General features: G+C 35.5%; 1 long non-coding RNA gene across 1 annotated transcript in view; it reads right to left on the bottom strand.

Moving 5' to 3' along the window:
* Positions 1-16,027: 16,027 nt before the first annotated feature.
* Positions 16,028-23,100, bottom strand: part of LOC131415859 (uncharacterized) — a 123,380-nt gene continuing 116,307 nt past the window's right edge. Inside the window, exon 3 of the long non-coding RNA XR_009222522.1 lies at positions 16,028-17,078. This is a non-coding gene — a long non-coding RNA (uncharacterized LOC131415859). The remainder of the gene's footprint in view (positions 17,079-23,100) is intronic.

The following is a 23,100-nucleotide window of genomic DNA, read 5'->3' as shown; positions in this document are numbered from 1 at the left end:
TAGTATGAGAAGCAAAAACTTAAAAAGCAATTATAGAGTAGTATTGCACACTAGATAGACTTAAGTGCTTTCCATTAAAACGAAAAAGGACAAAAATGAACCGTACATTTTAATTTATTGCTGAGCTCTAAAGATGTAAGGAGAATCATCAAGATCAATCCTCCACTAAAATGATCTGAAAATAAAAAGTGGGCACAGTGATTTCCAAAGGCATCCCTGCCTTTGGAAAATGCTTGCTGAATGCTGGAAAGATCATTAAACTGTTCTCAGAATGCAGTGTCCCTGGACCCAAAAAAACACAAATGTAAATCATCTTGGGTGAAGGAATTAACCAGGATGTCTGCTAAATAAGCCAAGTACAGGCCTACAATCAAAGATAACAAAAACGTTCAGATGTAGACTCTTATGCACTTTAGATATTCCAATAATAATACACAGAATATAAAAAAACTAAGCATGAAATATTTTAAAAATAAAAAATAAATAAATTCACAGGAATGAGCAGGCCAAGCTATAATGCAAAACACCTAGATTTGAAAAAGCACCAAATAGAAGTCTTAGATTGGTGTGTAAGATTTAATACATATATTATATTATATAATTACACATACATAATTATGTATATATTATTAGAGATAACTGACATTGAAACTAATGAATTAGAAAATGCATGTAAAGAATTTGACTTTAATGTACTATAGTTTGACTATATTTATTTAAATTAAACGGCAAGTTCTCTTTGTTTGGAAACAGAGTGTATCTGGTTTATTTAGCAGCCGAGTAGAGTTGGAAAAGAGAGAGGAAATGAGTTCTGATGGTACATCCAGCACTGGATCACAGAAATCGCCAAAAAAATTCATTGCCAAAGGAGCAGACCTCTTTCTGTGCAAAATTCAGCAAGTGGATCTGAGAACAAGTGGTGAAACTGAGAGAAATTGGATTACTCCAACTTGGGGTGAACGTAGAAAAGACTACAGGAGTACAGCAAACGTCGTCCTGGCTTCAGAAAAACCCACCAAAATAAATTTTCAGGACTGAGGACTGTATTGAGGAAAATGTGCTGGAAGTAGAATCCAACTTTAATAGGCAGAATCATTGGTCATTTAAAAAAAGATGGAGAGTGGGTTTCAGAGGACACAGAAGAACGTTGGAGGAGGCTGTACAAACAGCCACTATTTTTAAATGCAGTGAGGTGTAAATAGTTAAGAGAGCCACCCAGACATCCTTCAGCTCCCACCTAGGAAACTCGTTTAAATAGTAGCAACACAAAAGAATTGCTAATACCAAAATGTTATAAGAAAAAAAAAAATCTGAATGATAAAGGCACACCAGAGAAATAGAATGTAATTAGGAAAATATTTTAACCTAATATCACAAAACAAGCTACTAGAGAAATCAGCTTTAGACAGCCAAAAGTCATAGCTGAAGCTGTGGTATAAGGATAGATGGTAAACGTCAAATATAAATAAGTGCAGCATGAAGACTAAATAGCAGAGGTGAATATGCTAGAATAGTATGTAAAAGTTATGTCCTTCTGGGACAGAGCAGCTGTCAGTCTGTGAGGGGTGAAGTCAAATGAATGCACAGTTGTACATACAGAAATATTTCAGAATTACCTACCATTCTGTGTGCTACAGAGAATGTTAACTAAAAAATGTTGTTTTAAAAATTGTATTTTAATTAGTCAAATACCACCTCCTCACTCACACAAACACACACATAGACACTTACACACATCGTGCTTATTCACAAAGTCAGTAATTCCAGCTATCAGGTAAAATTGCTCATAGATTTTTCTTAGAATTTGTAAGTTAAATGAATTGAGAATGATATGGTCCCTAATTAGTAGTAGAAATATCCTTTTAATCACTTGTACTTTTGACATATTTTAGATCACATATACCAATTCAGAACAGTGTAATATCCCTACGGCATCATTTCCTGCACCAAACTATGTGCTTGAAATAATTTTTATCTTAAGATACTACTCCTACATTTATAGTGGATTTACGCTGACCATTTGTCAGCCACATGCTCATCTCTGGTTCCCTCTGTTGTATAATCACTGCATAAAAGTAAATTATGTTGCTGAAGCCACAAGTCTCTCTGGTTACCTCTGGCGTGAATTCTTAAGGAATGTGACCCATTTGGGTATTTGGTCTGTGATGATGATTTAAAGGGGCTCCACTTGACATGCTTAAGGGATCAAATCTTTGCCCATGACTTCTTCAGTATAATGTACTAACCAATTAAGTAGGTCTACTCTTTATTGCTATGACATTGTTTGTGTGCCTAAGAGTAATAACTGCTTTGTGGTTAAAAAGTTGGACAGAAACATATGTAAGAAGATGCAAAATTTAGCAATATTATCAAAATATAGAACTTGCCTGCTGTGGACTTAATCTGTAAAAAAAAAAAAGGCAATGCAAATTGTGATCTTCTATAGATTACTCTATTTTATTTTGTTTATTTGCTTATTTTTGTTATGCAGTGAGCTTGTTGGAGTGAGCTGGGTTGGAAGAAATGATTACTCTTAGTTTCACCACAGAGAACGTAGTTTGCACTATATCTTTCATTTAGTGGTATACTGAGGGTAACTGATTCCCCAGTGTTTTCTGTGAATATTTACATTTCAAATTAAAGTTTAAGCTCTGGAATGACATGAAGTACATCTTACATTTATTTGGATTTCTAATCATTCTTGGTATAGTTTGGATTTATGTCTTCATTTAGATAAACATAATTCTACCAATATTTATTGAGAAAATAACAAGCAACTCTGACAATTCCTGAAAGAAAGGGACAAACCATAAATATGTGGTGAATGAAAGAATAAATGCCCAACACTGTTCAGGCACTGGGCACACAGAAGTGAGGCACACAAGTGAGGTCTTGCTCTTTACTAAGTTATAATATAGTCATTCCGAAGGTAGCATTCAAGAAATCATCACACAAAAATAATTTTGATCAGAGCTCTGAATGTAAAATTTTAGATACTATGAGAGACTATAATGATAAATAAGCGAGACTGGGTGGATGTGATGGGAGGCAAAATGTGTTCAGGGATAGCCTTTTGGAGCAAATGTTGTTTTAAGTTGAGACATGAAGAGGATAAGAGGGAGTTTATTGTCAAAGAGTGAATGGAGTTTATTGCAACATTTCCTTTCTGTCTATCATATATATTTTCATATCTTTAAATGCAAAGAAACAATAAGAGTGACCTAGACACAGGAAAAAGAGCAGGTGCTAGAAACTGCTTTTGCAAGGGCCTAGATGTTGGACTTAACAGGCAAAGACTTCAAGGCAGCTATTATAAATATGTTCAAAGAACTAAAGGAAACCATGTCTAAAGAATTAAAAGAGGGTATGGTGACATCAAACATAGACTCTCAATACAATATATAAATAATTTTAGAAGACAAAATGGAAAATATGGAGCTAAAGTACAATAATTGAAATTAAAAGTTACCCGAGGGGCTAAATAATAGATCCGAGGTGGTAGAAGAAAGGATCACTAAACTTTAAGATGGACCAATAAAGATTACACAACCTGAAGAAAGGAGAAAAAAATAAAGAAAAATGAAGGGAGACTCAGAGAAATGTGAGACACCGTTAGCCACACCAGTATGCATGTAATGGGAATACTAGAAAGAAAGGAAAGAGACAAAGGGACACAAAAAAATTCAAAGCAATAATGGCTAAAATTTGTCAGATTCACTGAAAAGCATTAATCTACACATCTAAGAAGCTCAACAAATTCTAAATAGGGTAAACACAAAGAGAAAATTCTTTCTCCCTAAAATCAGGAACAAAACAAATGTGTCCAACTCTTATTTCATTCAATATTGTCGATTCATAAGCTACAACTCAATACCAAAAAGACGAATTACCCAATTTTAAAACAGGCAAAGACTGTAAATAGAAATTTCTCTAAAGTAGTTATGCAAATGACCAATGAGCACATAATATGATGCTGAACATCAGTATTCATTAGAGAACTGTAAATCAAGCCACAGTGAGATATTATTTTATACCCACTAGGAGGGATATAATGAAGAAGAGAATAAAAAGTGTTGGTGTGGATGTGGAGAAATTGGAACCCTCACACATTGCCTGCTGAAAATGTGATATGGTGAAACTGCTTCAGAAAATAGTCTGGCCGTTCTTCAAATGTGAAACCTAGAGTTTCTATGAAGACCCAGCAGTTCTACTCCTAGCTATACATCCAAAAGAAACCAACACACACACATAGGAAAACTTGTACGTGGATAATTATGGCCAAAAAGTAAATAATATATGGCCAAGTATAATAATAATAGCCAAAAAGTAAAAACCATCAAAATGTCCATCAACTGATAAATGGATATTTGAAATGTGGCATATTGATATCATTGAATATTATTTAGCAATAAAAAAGATCAAAGTACTAATACATGCTACAACATGGATGATCTTTGAAAATATTATGCTAAGTGAAAGAAGGTAGTCACAAAAGATTGTACTGTACAAAAATACATATTGTATTTTTCCATATATATTAAATATCCAGAATAGGCAAATTTGTAGACACTGAAAGTAGACTAGTGGTTTCCTAGGGCTAAGAGTGGAGGGAAAGAGAATGACTGCTAATGGTCACAGGGCTGCTTATTGGAGTGATGAAAATATTCTAAACTTAGATTATAGTGACAGCTGCCCAATTCTATGAATACACTAGAATAAATAAATGTGACTAATGAAACCCAATATAAGAATACACTATGAGTAAAGATGTGTAATCTTATGTGGAAGGCCTTTTTAAACTGATAAAACTTTAAAGAATACAGTTAAGACATTTAACTAGTAGGGCCAGCTTGGTGGCGTAGTGGTTTAAGTTCACACGTTCCACTTCAGCGGCCCAGGGTTCCCCAGTCCGGATCCTGGGTGCTGACCTACTCACTGCTTGTCAAGCCATGCTAAGGTGGTGTCCCACATAGAAGAGCTACAACTTTATAACTATGATATACAAGTATATACTGGGACTTTGGGGAGAAAAAGAAAAAGAGGAATATTGGCAACGGATGTTAGCGCAGGGCCAATTTTCCTCAAAAAAAAAATATATATATATATTTAACTAGAAAAGCATTACAATTTGTGTATAACATAAAAGAAAAGCCAAAAGCAATAGTCAGGTTATGTTTAAAATCAGAGGGATAGAGTGAATTAATTGGCCTTAATAATTCATGAATGATATAGTTTATGCCCTAACACTTATCTTTGACTATAATTCACAGAAAAAATATTAATGTTCTTAAAATATAGCCGTTATGTATAAAAAATTACTCTCTTTCATATAAGTGTAATTTTGTTTATAATTAAATTTAAGCAATGTTTCCTATAGATAACAATAACCCACTATGGAAATATATGCATCTTTATTTAGCATGTTAGTTAAGTGCAATAGTTTCTTCATTTAAGTAAATTTAACATTTTACAAAAACTGTGAATCAGCTTCAAAAGCAGAGAACTACAGAGGAGTGATGTCAGCGTCACGGCGGAGTGAGCTTTCCCATAAACTCTCCCCCTGATAAAATACAACAAAAGGAACATCACAGACCAACAACGGAATCCTAGACAGTGAAAAGCAAAATTGGAAAGATCCACACTGCAGCACATCTGAGAGTGGAACATGCTGGGCCCCAGGAGGAAGTGAGGAGAGGTAAGGAGAAGTCCTCAACTTCCCCACCAGATCAGCAATCCCGGTCTGTGTGGCTCCCTGCGGGGAAACCGTAGCTCTTCGGGGCTCTCTCAGCCAATGGGAAACTCCCACTCAGAACTGCTACAGGGTACCCTCAACATCTGAGCATCCCCGAGAGCAGATAACGAGGGGCAAAGGAGAAGCCCCCCACGCCAGGGACCCAGCAGGTAAAAGAGAGAGCCCTCCCCTCCCCGCAAACCAGACCCTGCAGCTCAGCCGACCAGACCAGACCAAGTGACCTGCCACAGATTGCAGCAAAAAACCGGGGCAGAGTGCAGGGGTCTCAGATTACACAGCCCTTTACCTCCACACAGTGACGTCAGGTGGAAATTGCAACCAGAGATTTCCAGGATGAGGAAAAACAAAGTCAATAAGGAACCACAATGCAAAGATACATGAAATCACCAGACCAGAAGGAAAATGACAAGCACCCAGAAACCAACCCTGAAGACACAGAAATCCATAACCTAAACGACAGAGATTTCAAAATAGCTATCATAAAACACTCAACGAAATATGAGACAACACAGAGAAACAATGCAATGAGATTAGGAGTTTCTTCACAAAAGAGATTGAAATCATAAAGAAAAACCAATCAGTGCTGATGGAGATGAAGAACACAATGGAGGAGATAAAGGAGAATCTGGAATCTTTAAAGAACAGAGCTGACAATATGGAGGAAAGAATTAGCATTATAGAGGATAGGAATACAGATATGCTCCAGATGGAAGAGGAGAGAGAACTAAGACTAAAAAGAAATGAAGAAATTCTCTGAGAAATATCTGACTCTATTAGGAAATGTAACTTAAGAATTATAGGTATTCCTGAGGGAGAAGAGAGGGAAAGAGGAACAGAGAGCCTATTCAAGGAAATAATAGCTGAGAATTTCCCAAATCTGGGGAAGGAGCAGGAAATACCGGTAAGTGAAGCCAACAGGTCACCTAAATATGTCAATTGGCAGAGGCCCACTCCACGACACCTAGTGGTAAGACAGAGTCAATGACAAAGAAATAATATTAAGGGCAGATATACAAAAACAAAAATTAACGTACAAAGGAACTCCCATCAGGCTCTCAGCGGATTTCTCAACAGAAACTTTACAAGCTAGGAGAGACTGGAATGATATATTCAAAATACTGAAAGACAAAAACTTTCAGCCAAGAATACTCTGTCCAGCAAAAATATCCTTCAAATATGATGGAGAAATAGTAACTCTCCCAGATAAACAAAAGCTAAGGGAGTTCATGGCCATGAGACCCGCACTAAAAGAAATATTCAAGAAGGCCCTCAGGCCTGAAAAAAAGAAGAGAAAGGGAATACAAAGCTTGGAGTAAGGAGAAAAATAGGTAGATAAACTCAGAAAAGTAGTAGATCTTTACTGGAATAGGTTAGCAACCACTTAAATACCAAAATCAAGGATCAAAGGAAGGAATTCACCAAAAATAAATTTAACCTCATCACTGTAAACACAGACCCACAACAAAAGACAGAATAAGGTATAACAAGAACGACTTAGAAGGGGAAGAGGAAAGTGATTGAATTGACTTAGTGCAAGGAAATAGGAGGCCATCAGATAATGCACTATCTGATACACAAGATTTTTTATACAAACCTCAAGGTAACCACTAAACAAATAATCAAAACAAAATCACATATGATAAACAAAGAGAAAACTAGAAGAGTCATAAGACAGAACAACCAAACTGAATTGGCAGTCTGAAACAAATGGGACGAGAAACAAAGGAAATGCAAAAGAACCAGAAAATAAGTGACAAAATAGCAACATTAAGCCCTCATATATCAATAATTACCCTAAATGTAAATGGATAGAACTCTCCAATCAAAAGATACAGAGTGGCAGGATGGATTAAAAAGCAAGACCCAACAATATGCTGCCTCCAGGAAACACATCTCAGCTCTAAAGACAAGCACAGGCTCAGAATGAAAGGATGGCAGACAATACTCCAAGCTAATAGCAAACAAAAGAAAGCAGGTGTTGCCATACTCATATCAGACAAAGTAGACTTCAAGATAAAAGAGGTTAAGAAAGACAAAGAAGGGAAATATATAATGATAAAAGGGACACTCCATCAAGAAGACATATTGCTTTTAAATATATATGTACCCAACATAGGAGCACCGATGTACATAAAGCAACTATTAACAAACCTAAAAGGAGACAGTAACAACAATACAATAATAGTAGGGGATCTTAATACCCCACTTACATCAATGGATAGATCATCCAGACAAAAAGTCAATAAGGAAATAGTAGACTTAAATGAAAAACTGGACGAGATGGACCTAGGAGCATATACAGAGCACTCCATCCAAAAACAGCTGACTACACATTCTTCTCAAGAGTGCATGGAACATTATCAAGGATAGACCATATGTTGGGAAACAAAGCAAGCCTCAATAAATTTAAGAATATTGAAATCATAACAAGCACCTTTTCAGACCATAATGCTATCAAACTGGAAATGAACCACTAAAAAAAAACTGGGAAAGTGACAAAAATGTGGAGATTAAACAACATGCTACTGAACAACCAATGGATCATTGAGGAAATTAAAGGAGAAATCAAAAACTATCTGGAAACAAACTAAAATGAAAATATGCCATACCAACTCATATGGGATGCAGCAAAAGCGGTCCTGAGAGGGAAACTCATAGCGATATAAGCCCACCTTAACAAACAAGAAAAAACCCAAATAAGCAACCTTAAACTACACCTAACAGAACTAGAAAAAGAACAACAAACAAAGCCCAAAGCCAGCAGAAGGAGAGAAATAATAAAAATCAGAGCAGAAATAAATGAAATTGAGACCAAAAAAACAGTAGAAAGGATTAATGAAAGAAAGAGTTGGTTCTTTGAGAAGATAAACAAAATCTACAAACCCTTAGCCAGGCATACTAAGAAAAAAAGAGAAAAGGCTCAAGTAAATAAAATTAGAAATGAAAGAAGAGAAATTACAATGGATACCACGGAAATACAGAGGATTATATGAGAATACTATGAGAGATTATATGCTAACAAATTGGACAATCTAGAAGAAATGGATAAATTCTTAGACTCATACAACCTCCCAAAACAGAACCAAGAAGAAATGGAGAATCTGAATAGACTAATCACAAGTAAAGAGATTGAAATAGTAATCAAAAACCTCCCAAAAAATAAAAGTCCGGGACCAGATGGCTTCTCTGGTGAATTTTACCAAACATTCAAAGAGGATTTAATACCCAACCTTCTCAAACTATTCCAAAAAATAGAGATAGATGGAACACTTCCTAAATCATTCTACGAGGCCAACATCACCCTGATACCAAAGCCAGACAAAGACAATACAAAGAAAGAAAATTACAGGCCAATATCGCTGATGAACATAGATGCAAAAATCCTCAACAAAATATTGGCAAACCGAATACAGCAGTACATTAAAAAGATTGGACACCATGATCAAGTGGGATTTATACCAGCGATGCAGGGATGGTTCAACATCTGAAAATCAATCAACGTGATACATCACATCAACAAAACAAAGAATAAAAGCCACATGGTCATCTCAATAGACGCAGAGAAGGCATTTGACAAGATACAACATCCATTTATGATAAAAACTCTCAAAAAAATGGGACTAGAAGGAAAGTATCTCAACATAATAAAGGCTATTTATGACAAACCCACAGCTAACATCATATTCAATGGGGAAAGACTGAAAGCCATTCCTCTGACAACAGGAATGAGGCAGGGCTGCCCACTCTCACCACTCCTGTTCAACATAGTACTGGAGGTTTTGGCCAGAGCAATTAGGCAAGAAAAAGGAATAAAAAGGATCAAATAGGTAACGAAGAAGTGAAACTCTCACTATTTGCAGATGACCTGATTTTATATATAGAAAACCCTAAGGAATCCATTGGAAAACTATTAGAAATAATCAGCAGCTACAGCAAAGTTGCAGGGTACAAAATCAATCTACAAAAATCAGTTGCATTTCTGTATGTTAATAATGAACTAACAGAAAGAGAGCTCAAAAAGATAATACCATTTACAATTGCATCAAAAAGAATAAAATACGTAGGAATAAATCTTACCAAGGAGGTGAATGACCTATGCAATGAGAACTACAAGACATTATTGAAAGAAATCGATGATGACATAAAGAAATGGAAAGATATACCATGCACGTGGATTGGAAGAATAAACATAGTTAAAATGTCTATATTACATAAAGCAATGTACAGATTCAATGCAATCCCAATCAGAATCCCAATGACAGTCTTCACCGAAATAGAAAAAAGAATACTAAAATTCATATGGGGCAACAAAAGACCCCAAATAGCTAAAGCAATCCTAAGAACAAAGAACAAAGCAGGAGGCATCACAATCCCTGACTTCAAAACATACTACAAAGCAATAGTAATCAAAACAGCATGGTACTGGTACAAAAACAGACACACAGATCAAGGGAACAGAATTGAAAGCCCAGAAATAAAACCACACACATACGGACAGCTAATTTTTGACAAAGGAGCCAAGAACATACAATGGAGAAAGGAAAGTCACCATTCAATAAATGGTGTTGGAAAAACTGGACAGCCACATGCAGAAGAAAGATAGTGGACCATCTGCTATCGCCATTCACAAAAATTAACTCAAAATGGATCAAAGACCTGAAGGTGAGACCTGAAACTATAAAACTCATAGAAGAAAATATAGGCAACACACTATTTGACATTGGTCGTAAAGGAATCTTTTCGGATGACATGCCTACCCAGACTAGGGAAACTAAAGAAAAAATAAACAAGTGGGACTTTATCAGATTAAAGAGCTTCTACAAGACAAATGAAACCAGAATCAAGATGAACAGACGACCCACCAGATGGGAGAGAATATTTGCAAAACATACATCTGACAAGGGGTTGATCTCCATAATATATTAGGAACTCACACAACTGAACAACAAAAAAACAAGCTGATCATAAAATGGGCAGAGGAAATGAACAGACACTTCTCCAAAGAAGATATATAGATGGCCAATAGGCATATGAAAAGATGTTCAACATCACTAATCATCAGGGAAATGCAAATCAAAACAACACTAAGATATCACCTCACGCCTGTTAGAATGGTTATAATCACCGAGACAAAAAACAACAAATGTAAGAGAGGATGTGGAGAAACAGGAACCCTCATACACAGCTGGTGGGAATGCAAACTGGTGCAGCCTCTATGGAAAACGGTATGGAGATTCCTCAAAGAATTAAAAATAGAGATGCCCTATGACCCAGCCATCCCACTACTGGGAATCTATCCAACGAACCTGAAATCAACAATCCAAAGAGGCTTATGCACCCCTATGTTCATTGCAGCATTATTCTCCATAGCCAAGAAGTGGAACCAACCTAAGTGTCCCTTGACTGACAATTGGATTAAGAAAATGTGGTATATATATACAGTGGAATACTACTCAGCCATAAAAAAAGACAAAATCGTCCCATTTGCAACAACATGAATGGGCCTGGAGGGTATTATGTTAGTTGAAGTAGGCCAGAAGGAGAAAGACAAACACTGTATGATCTCACTCATATGTGGAATATAAATCAACACATGGACAGAGAAAACCGTATTGTGGTTACCAGGGGCAATGGGGGTGTGGGGTTGGCACAAGGGGTGAAGGGAGTCATATATATGGTGATGGACAAACAAAAATGTACAACCCCAAATTTCACAATGTTAAAAACTATTAAAACATCAATAAAAAAAAAGACTTAAAAAAAAAAAAAAGCAGAGAAGTACACCGAAACAAAAGGAATAGACTTCCTCCAGAGTCTTCCAGTATTTTCAAATAAACTTTATACAGAAGGAAGTCAAGTCAAAGTGAGGTGCCAACAGGCATGGAAGACTATGAAAACTTGGCCCTAATTCAAATGAAGAAGAGTTTTAAGAAAAAGTCAACAGAAAAATTAGAAATATAAACAAGAAATCATAAGAGGTCCAAAACTATTATAATTTCCTCTGGAATAAATTTGCTTTCAGAAGTATAAATACTTAGGTGTGTAAATTTCCTCGAAAGTGTTCAGATATTCCTAGTGATAGGCTATAGTCTATTGCTCTGGACATTTACTCTAACAACTCTTTACATAAGACATAGTCAAGTCTTTAATCTGGTAACACACTTTGCTAATTTTTATGAAAATAGAAAGTACTTCTGGTTAAGGAAGATTTACCTGATGTTTATACTAGAGTACATTATGTATATAGTTGACGTTTGAGAAATTTTTAAAAAGTTATTCTTTACTGGACTGTTGCTTAATTTCCTTCTCTCTGGATTTGCCTGTTGATGCTTGTAACCTTCTACTTTTTAGAGGGTGGCATGCCATAAAGTTAGTCAGACATAAAGCAATACTCAAATTCAAAATTGCTGAGAAAATGGGATACTCCAGATAGAGGATTCATTATTCATCCATTCGTGATTGTACTTAAAACCCTTAGGTTGTTTTAATTTATGCATTACTATGAACCTTTTATATATGATCATATTCTGTAATTATGTCTTTATTATTCTCACTAAAAATAGATTGAGACCATGTTTTAGTAACAGAAAAGATCAATGTCTGGAGGAGGGCTGAAGAATTTATAAAATCATGAACTGGAATTTGATTTAGTTTTTGTTTATGAATCTCTTGTAGAAGTTAAACACCATTTGTTAACCTAAGAACCTTTGCCTTAATTAAAGCATCATTATGTGATAGTATTCAGAGTTTCTTGTCTCTGCTGGGAACAAAAATATAAAATATTTTATACAATAATTTCAGCTTAAACCATCATTGGCCTACCTACTAAGAATTGTAATGAAAAAAAGAAGACTAAATCAATAGACAAATGGATAGAATTAAATGGCAGGCAGATAAACAGGGTCTTAATAAAAATACAAGTTTACTTTCCTTGGTGTTGGCTTCCAGATAAACTTTCATCTGAAAAAGTTATCGTCACATGAAAAATATTTCTAATACAATAATCTAGTTAACAATGTAGGGACTATTACGATAAGTCATAATCGTCTTTCTTTTAATTTGGATATTTACACATTGGATAGGCAAATTTAAGTGATGCATAAGTGTAGATACAGGATATACAACAAGATCTACTAAGGAATTCCAAAAAGGGAGAAGTCACAAAATGTTTGTTGTATTTTAAGGATGCTTGAGGAAGAAATCAAGATTGTTGTATTCTGCAAATATCCCAAAGGTACTCCAGCTAGTCAGATGCAAAAGCCAGGAATATGGAATCCAAGGGATTGAGAATGAAAGGCAAGAATGGGAGTGGGGATGGGAGGAGGGTTCAGAAAGATCGTGGATGCTGTTGAGAATGGAGACATACAAGCCACAGTGAAACTCGCACAATAGGACTGGACAGAGTCATGGTGGAAGAAGCACATGACACAAAATTTACCGGAGTAAAACCCAGGTTACAAGTTGAAGGAGCAGAAACGGAAAGGTCCAAATACAATTTTTTTCCAATACCTAGTTGTGGATCTGGCTACCCGTAACTCTTACTATTTTATGGCTTACTTTCTTCCATGCTTCAGTTTTCTCATTTATGAAATGGGGAAGATAATCACAGCTGCTTCACAGAGCAGTTGTGAGAATTGAATATGTGTAAAGCATTTACATTACTGCCTGCAACATAGTATTTATGTGCCCAATAAATGCTGCTTTTGATTATTCATAATAATTTTATTATTAAAAGAACAGTAACTTAGAAGGGAAATGTAGAATGTATTACAGTACACATTTGTGAAGCAGTAAAAATTGAAAATCAACATATAAGCCTAAAATAGCTGAAAATCACAGAAAGTCAAAATTACTTTTGAAAGTCTCTTAGAGAGGCATTGGAGACTAGTGATGCATCTTTTAAAAAAATACAATAACACCAATTTATTCTCTATTGTTGAAACAGAAGACTGATCAGCGAAGCACTTGACATACTACTTTAATAACCAAATGCCAGCCTAGTCCTCCCCCTAAATTAGATTTTAGAAAAAAAATAGTTTATATTATAGTTAACATTTACCATACCAAAAAGTACTGTCTCCGCTATAGTACTTTATTTTCAACAACAAAGTACTATTTAGAGAAAACACATATTCTGAAGTGAGTTGTGGAGTTGGTAAAAAAACAGGAGATTAAAAAATTGAACATTTATTAAGTCATTATTCCTGAGAATATGACCTCATTATTTTAAGCGTTGTATGTTATTGTCAACACATCCCATGAACAATATTTGTAGGTAAATACAGTAATTGGCTGTGATGTGGAGAACACAGGAAGAATGAAAATCAAAAACACACAAACAAAAAAACCCACTATATTAACATAGATGGTAGAATATCTATGCAGTTCTCAACCTCACAGATCCTCCTTCCTCAAGCCTTTCACATCAAATTGGAGCCACAGGACTATAATGAACTGTCCTGCCTGAGTCATGGGTAAAGCTAAAGTAACAAGCTTAGCCTTGAAATCCTTAACTAGCATGGCTCTGCCAGACCCTAGGCAATATGTTAAGATCCAGAGAGATTTGTACTCCTCTGGGGACACAGACTCAAAAAATAACTGAGGTTAATTTTTCTGCTAGCTGCCAGGATTTGAGTTGAGAGTCAGAATTATTTTGACTTAATAGATTTTTTTAATGGATTATTCCTTGCGTCCCTAAATTTATGGACGGAATATCTTGCTCATCAGAACTTCTTATTGGGTCAGACAGGAAGGATTACTTAATTGTGTAACTAATGCCTTGACTGAAACTTCATTCTGAGGTCTTTGAAAACTCCATGTGTCTGGAAGAGTGCGAAGCAAATGGAGCCCATCACAAAAATCAACAAACGAGCAAGCAAACAAGCAAGCAAACCAACAGGGTATGACAAAATTGTGAAGAGTTTGTGTCTTACACTATATCCCAATGGGGATGATATTGGCATTTTCTTCATTGTGTGAGACCATTCAAAACATTACAGGAGTGTAAGTTCCTCCTGCCCCCATCTTGTTATAACATGCCAGTAGCTCTGAGATTCTTGACTCTGTCAGTTATCAGCACAATCAAACAAGCACCTTCCCATTTATTAAGCCCACTGGGTGGGTGGGGCTTATAAAGCCAGATCAAGAACTTCTGTATCTTTCCCACAATATGGAAGGCAGAAATGCAACTCTGTACACTATGTTCTCTTTAGAGAACTCTTTGTTTTATTAGCACTGATTTGGACTTTACTGAGCCTGCAAAGCGTTGTATGCTCTTGTGGAGGTAGGTGTTTTTGTTTGAGCCATTTCTCATAGGAGATGAGAACCCAAAAGAGAGATGGAAATGTATAAGCAACTCTCTACATTGAAGATCTGTTAAATAGAATCTAGAAACTTCTGGTTCAAAATAGATGATTAAAACACATGATCCAGACTCCCTACCATGATATCATTGATCTAATGATGCAAATATAAAAATAAGAATAATAACAGTTATCTTACATCAAATCCAAAATGAAGAAAAATAATGAAATAAAACTAAAGGAATTAAAAAGGGATGAACAGAGTAAAAGCTCTTACTTAGTTCATTTTGTTTGTATATTCTGATCTCAGCTACACTGTGGAGAATTGAAGGAAAATTTCTGCTTCAGTTTGGAGTAATTAAAAACCCAGAAGCATCCTGAGACCAGATGAGTAGTAACGCAATCTGGTTTCTGAAAGTAGAGAAAATGGGTTTTGCATGCTTCTGTTGTTGGAGTAGAGATCAGAACGAGGCAGAACAGGATGCTAACACTCTGATATGGAACTGGAGGTGAATGCGAAAGACAACCTCCCCTAGAAACAACTAGGTAAGACTTTAATGACAGCAGGGGTGAGTGGGCAGGCTGAGGTTTGGAAATCAAGCAGCTAGGAACTCAGAGTATCAATATTTGGAGTATCAAAACAAATGATGGCCTCTCCTATAGTTATTGGCTAATTATACCAAGACTTGGAGTGGGGGAGGCTAAAGCAAATTAAATAAGTATATTATGCCTCAAACAGGATTATGTCAACACTGGATGACATGGAGTATTTGGGTGGGAAAAATCAATAGATCCAAATGGGAGGGACAGGTGACACAGATTCAGGGGAAATGATGGCCAAGGAGGAATAGGAGGTGGATACACAGAGGGTTTATTTGTCAATCTGCAATGTTTGTATATTTTATAGGTAGTTTACTTATAATGTAAAACATTTAATCAATGGATGAAAACTTGATTATTAATATGTCTGAAAATTTTGAGTCATCTCTGGAGATACTTTTATTACATATAGTCACGGCTTCTGAGTGTATATGCAATGCATGTTCTCTAGCTATATTAAAGGAGAGACATACAGCATAGAATAAAACATGCAGTAAACATATTCAGTGAGTTCAATTTTATTAACGCATGGAAATACACACACACACAAGAAAGGGTATAGTGAGTTAACAGCCTGGATCATGCCATTTGCTCATTTCAACAGATATGTTAAACAAGGAGATTTCCATACTGTACCAAACCAAAATCAAAAATAATTTTCTAGTTTTTGTTTCAGGTTAAATCTCATCTTGCATTTGCTGTATGCAATTTAACTTTAAAACCTACTTTTAAATGAGTAAAAAGAAATACAAATTACTTTTGTTCTAGAAAACCCTTTAAAGTCTTATTTTTTAAACCTATACCCAATGACTTCTATTGTTTTACCTGAGAAATGGACATAATTCAATGTATCAAGATTAATTAAAGATATCTCAAGTGAAGTATATTAGGGTTTGCTCAATGGCCTAACAGCAATTCTATGCTTGCTTTGCATGTCTATCATGTTAGCAAATATATCAGAATATTCAGGGATAATGTACATTTCGCAAGGAAAAAATCAGTTATCCAGATGTGTTTCAGAAAGACTGCCCTTTCACCCAAAATATAACATGAATTAGTTTCCCTTTTACCTAAAATATAACGTGAATTAGTTTAAAGCTCGCATAAGTAATAAAAGCACATCAACTCATAAAATCCTGGGAAAAAGACATTGGAATGTACCTTTCTTCAAGATCATGTGTTCACATTTTCATTGGATATATGCATAAATAAAGAGCTGCCCTCCCTTTGGTTAGCAATAACACTGTTTTTCTTTTCTGTGAGTATTAATTCATTTGTATGACTCATTTAAAGACATACTTCCAAATCGTATATTCAGTCGTCTATTTGGTTTTCACTCTAAGAATGAAACTGAGGTAGAGCTCAATGTCCTGAAATCCAATTGCACAAGGAGAAAATGGGGAAAAGTTGCTTAGCGGCAGCATCTGTAGAGGTAAAAAGAAAAAATCACCTTTGGGATTTTAGGCAACAGTTCACTCAATGATTAGACACTGTGATACATCCCTCTCAAACCAGCTAATGTGGCTCTAGACTGCATTAAGAGAATGACCATTTTTAGAACAGGGGAGGTGATAGATTCGATCGTTCTATTTACTTTGTCTTCATATGCGAACAATTTAGATGCATGTCCTTATATCTTAGCAAACCGGGAGATAAGTACACGTTTATATTCTGAGCACAACCTTTCGATCATGTTCTAGGAATGGCCTCATGAAACAACTAAAGCTGTTGTTCAATTTCATCCAGAAAAAACAAGAAATTGTTAACTCCTCAAGGGCATAGAAGTATATAGCATTTATATTTTTGTGCTTTAAGAATGTAATACAGTCTAATACATAGTACATATTTAGTAAATGTTTACTAAAATGTTATCATTCATTTAAAATACGAAGCAATGAATATGTTATGCTAACTTCCAAAGTTTTGTATTCACAGCCATGTTTTGTATCTTATTTAACCAGTTCACATATTTAATTATTTGTATTTAGTCTTACAAATACGTTCAACTCCAATATGTAAGATATATCCCTTCCTTAGAAACTTTCTAAAGGCTGTTACCTCTAACGTGCTCTCTCCTCTCTCTTGCTTGCGGATATTTACTGAGCATAATTCCTCATCTTATTTTAGTTTTGTCCAAATTTCATTTTCTCAATGAGGTTTACTCTGAATTATCTTATGCAAGACTGAAAGTTGCCCCCACCACCGCATATCTGCACAATCCTGGTATGCCTTGATTAACTTCTCTGGCATCCTGGGAGTTTGCTCAACTGCTCGCAGACAAATCTCACAAGTGTGAGCCTGCTGAAGCACAGTAGGGCGCAACGCTCAGCTAACAGGGGATGGGAATCAGTGGATGAGTGCCCCAATCTCATTTCCTCTGGTTTAGAACTGACCGTCACTACAGAACACTCAATTAAATTTGAATTTCAGATGAACAACACATAACTTTTAGTGTAAGAATTTCCCATTAAATATTTGTCTACAATTCAAATTTTACTGGGCATCCTCCATACTGGTTAAATCTGGCAAACCTGAGTTGATAACTCTGAGTTCTTTTTAGTGTGGGTATCTCCATTATCTCAGCTCTAGATCACCGCAGCCGTTAACTGATCATTAACACACAGAGTTTATTGGATTTCCTGGCTCCTGTTTATTGGAATTATTGACATCTGCTACCTGGGATCACTTCCCAAATAAACAATCTGAAATTGAGTTTTTGTCTCAGGGTCTACTTAGGGTAGAACCTAAATTTACGAAACTTCATAGAGTTTTTTGGGGGGAATAAATTAGATAATACATTGCAGGTATCTGGAAACTTACTGACACTGAATAAATTTTAACTGATGTTATTATTATTGAGGGTAAAATAATAATAAACTTTAAAAACTAAAAATAAAATCCTAAAACAGCAGCATTTATATTGTGTGGCCCTAACTACAACTTTGAAGGAGTTGCATGAAAGAAGGTATCCCTGTGGGCTGCTATATAATCTTTCCAGAAAGTGTTATATATTCTTGTTCTTTGTATATTTGTTAATTATATGAAAATCTCTTCTAATTGCCAAGCAGGAGGTATTCTTAATTCATTCTTACCATTGAAGAAATGGAGGTTTGTAGAGATTAAGGTATTTGTTTATCAGTATGTCCATTTATGTGATAGTGACAGGTACTTTGAAAGTAAATACCTAAATGATTCCAAAATAAAACACTGCTTCTTTCAGGGGAAAAAAAAGAAAAAAATATATGTATACAAAGGTTGGAAAAATTAAGAAATGAACTCATCAGAATGTACTTATAGTAAAGACTTCAGACAGTTTTCATGAAAGCTATTATTAAAAAATTGTATAGCTAAAAGGTCATCTGATAAATTTAAAAATATATTTAAATAATCCAAAAAAGATAGAACAGGATAAATATAGTGACCAAAAAAGAAAAAAAAAATGTACAAATAGCAAATAAATAGTAAAATGGTAGATCTAAAGCCAACCACAACAACAATTAAATTAAATATTGGTAGGGGCCAGCGCCATGGCTTAGCAGTTAAGTGCACACGCTCCGCAGCTGGGGGCCCTGGTTCGGACCCTGGGCGCGCACCGACGCACCGCTTCTCCGGCCATGCTGAGGCCACATCCCACATACAGCAACTAGAAGGATGTGCAGCTATGACATACAGCTATCTACTGGTGCTTTGGGGGCAAAAAATAAATAAATAAAATTATAAAAAAAAATTAAATATTGGTAGAAGCAATATTCCATTTAAAAGAAAGACATAGTCACAATGGATAAAAATGCAACATTAATGAAAGGACAGGAGGTTCCTCAATCTTTCTTTCTTTTCTTTTCTTTTTTTTGGAAACACCATATGTTTTTAAGTGCTTAGAAAAAATGAGTAAAAGAAAAGGCATATTAAATAGGCTATGAATTCACTTCAGTAAAATAAATCTATCTCTATTTTAAAAAGAGTTAAACTGGTCCCTATAATATGTAACTAAAAATAGCATTGCAAGAGTTTTTAGATAAATTCTTGTACTTCTTGAATAGTCTTGTGGTTTCTTTTGAGCAGACTCACCCATTTACACTTTCTAGTTACCTATGATCTAGCTTTCATTTGCTTTCCCACTAATTTGTTCTTTGGGTCTCATTTTTCTTGAATGTGATATTAATAAAAAGAAAAACCATTCTGATTTGTCACATTGACCAATCGCCATGTTTTACACACTTTCACTATGGCCAGTTGTGAGCTACTAATGTGACATCACTGAAGTCAGAGTTGGACGACAGTGTGCACAGCCAGCTCTCGAGAGCTAGTAAAACCAGGCTCCAGCACACTGCTCTCCAGGTCTGTATATTAAACTATGAGGAAAAACTTGCAAATTTATAGTTTTTAGAGATGTCAACATTTTCTAATGACTTGAGTTTGGTCCTAAGACTATCATTGAGTTACCTAATTTTACAGATGGGAAGACAAAGGGCAAGGAAGTAAATTGATCAATGCTACATAGACAAAACATAATGGACACTGGGCTACATGGTAAGCAGAATTCTCAGATGGTCTCCAGGGTTACTACTTCCTGGTGTACAAGCCTTATATACTCCCCTCTATTTGAATGTTGTCTAAAACAGATATATTTGGAGCACAAAAAGTTTTGTTTTTAAAATAATATTTAGGGACCAGCCCAGTGGTGTAGAGGCTAAGTTCGCGCTCTCTGCTTCAGCAGCCCGGGGTTCGCAGGTTTGGATCCTGGGTCCAAACTTATGCACCACTCATCAAGCCATACTATGGAGGCACCCCACATATAAAGTAGAGGAAGATGGGCACGGATGTTAGCCCAGAGCCAATCTTCCTCAGAAAAAAGAGGAGGATTGGCAACAGATGTTAGCTCAGGGCTACTGACCCTCACCAAAAGAAACCCAAACAAAACAAAATAAAATAACATTTATATTACATATAGAAATATATAAATTATACACAATAATTATATTAAAAGGAAAATAAAAAATGTGAGGATTAGTCTTTTTGAACACAATGGCTTATTGAATTTTTGTTTTTGCTTTTATTTGGCTCAGGCCAGTACATAAGATTCTGAGTTTTGAATACACTAAGTTTCTGAACATAGGTAGGGATTATATGGCTATCGTTATGAAAGTACAGTTATTTTTAAATCAGCGAGATTTCATGCACCTTCCCTTGACTCAAATTGAAGATTTCATCCATGGTGGTCACTATTTCTGATTCAATCTCTCACTTTCCTTTTAAATTTTTCTTCCTACAGGAATGCCAACCCTAGTAGCAATGAATTCATCCACTTGTTGAATTTTACATAAGTATAGGCATTGTGTAAAATAGCTTTTTCCTCATATTTAAATGAATTAGAATACGGTCTAGGCCTACTCATGTTTTCAAAGACACATAGTTTATGGCTGCAGAAAATTGTTTCAGTTTTATATCTGTGTTGAAGCTCATCTGTATGGTGGAAAAATAATAGGAAATATTTTTTCCAATCTACAGCTGGAAACGAGCAGAGCCAAAAGGGACTTAACTGATTTCCCTGAAGGTATATCTGGCAAATTTGGAAAAACAGTACAGATCTGTGTGGCTTGAAATAAGAATCAGGCTTTCAAATTGAGAGTAATAAGAAAGATTTCCCTGTCTGAATTCAATTTATCAATTTATTAGCTCTGTCATACCTTCCTTTCTTTTTATATTTACCCTTAGGAAATCAAATTTCTCTCTTCAGTGGAAACCAAATATTCTTTTGACTTCAATGCATTTGGTATTTATGTCATCTGGTACCAGAAAAATAACAAAGAAAATATACATATCATCATTTTTGCTTTAAAGGAATTAATGAATGAATAAGACTATATATGGGTCCACAGACTGTGTTCTGTCACAGTCTGGACATGTGAACAGAAAGTCCACAAATATGAAGATAGTGGTTAGTAGTCCCAAAATATCTAAATTTGTTTTATGTAGTCCTTAATTTTATTACACACGTATTAAAAAAAGGTTGGGTAATATATAGAAAAAGTCACTGATTTTGGAATAGAAAAACCTAAGTTATAGTTTGTATTTGCTTTTTATCACTGTGTAATAAGTAACAAAAATTTAGTTGCTTAAAATAATGTAAAGTTATTATCTCAGAGCTTTCATGAGTTAGGAGTCCATGGATAGGGTAGCTGGGTCCTCTACTCAGGATCTCACCAGGCTGAAATAAAAGTGTCAGTCATGGCTGCGATCTCGTCTGGGGCTCAGCGTTCCCTTCCAAACTCACTAGTTGTTGGCAGAATTCAGTTCCTTGTAGGGCTGAATTCCCCATTTTATTGCTCTCTAGAGGCCACCTTCAGGTTTTTGCCACACGATCCCTCTATAGAAAATTTACAACGTGGTCGTTTTCTTCTTCCAGTAGGAGAATTTCTGTTGCCTCTAATCTCTTGGACCTCTAGATCTTCTTTTAAAGAGCTCATCTGATTTGGTCAGGCCCATCAAGGCTAATCTTCCACTTGAGTAACTTAAAGTCAGCTTATTAGGGATCTGAATTATATCTCCAAAAATCTCTTCACTTTGGCCTCATATTGGGAGTGATATCCCATTATTTCACTCACCTGCACTCAAATGTAGGCGCTTACACAAGACGTGTATACCAGGAGGTAAGAATCTTGGAAATCATCCTAGAATTCTGCTTACCTTATAGCCCAATATCCATTATGTTTTATCTGTGTAACATTGAGCAATTTACTTCCTTGCCTCTGTCTTTCCATATGTAAAATTAGGTAATTGTACTAAATAATCCCTCTAGGAAACTTCTAGCTTTGACGTTCTAAAATTCTATGAAGGGGAGAGAGTCTAAAATCTAACAGCAGTAAGGAATAGACACACACACATTTCTGGCAGCTTACAATGTCCTCTGATTGTCTGGCAACGGTTCAAGAGCTTGCCTTGGATTCAGAAAGTTGTGGGTAAGCAAGTAAATAAAGACATCACGGGCAGGTATTTGAACAAATTCAGGGCCCGCATTTACTGCCTATCACCCTCTCATTCAACCACTATGCAATTCAAAGCATAACATGGGACATTAAAGTATTCATTGAACTATAATCGTTACGGAAATTTAGAAATTTGAGAGGTTTGACATAGCAGGTAGTAAAACTGACTAAAACTCTAAAAGTTGAGGTATTTTTAATGGCCTCTCATCTAAAATGACAAACTTTTATATTGCTATGTAATCTGTCATATTATAAAATTGTATTTCCCAGCTAATAAAATGGTTTATAAAACTGGAAATATATTAGTAGTAGTATGTTAATATTAGCAAGATGCAAGAATACATAAAACATAGATGCAACAAACTTCTCTAGAGAAAGTTCAGCAGTTGTGTCAGAAAAACTGATATTTCTTTAGTAAATTACAGAAAGCATAAGCTGGCCCAGGGAAAAAAATGAGGTG

Source organism: Diceros bicornis, chromosome 17 (genome assembly GCF_020826845.1).
Source record: "Diceros bicornis minor isolate mBicDic1 chromosome 17, mDicBic1.mat.cur, whole genome shotgun sequence".
Classification (NCBI taxonomy): domain Eukaryota; kingdom Metazoa; phylum Chordata; class Mammalia; order Perissodactyla; family Rhinocerotidae; genus Diceros; species Diceros bicornis.
This window is presented reverse-complemented; position numbering and strand designations above follow the sequence as displayed.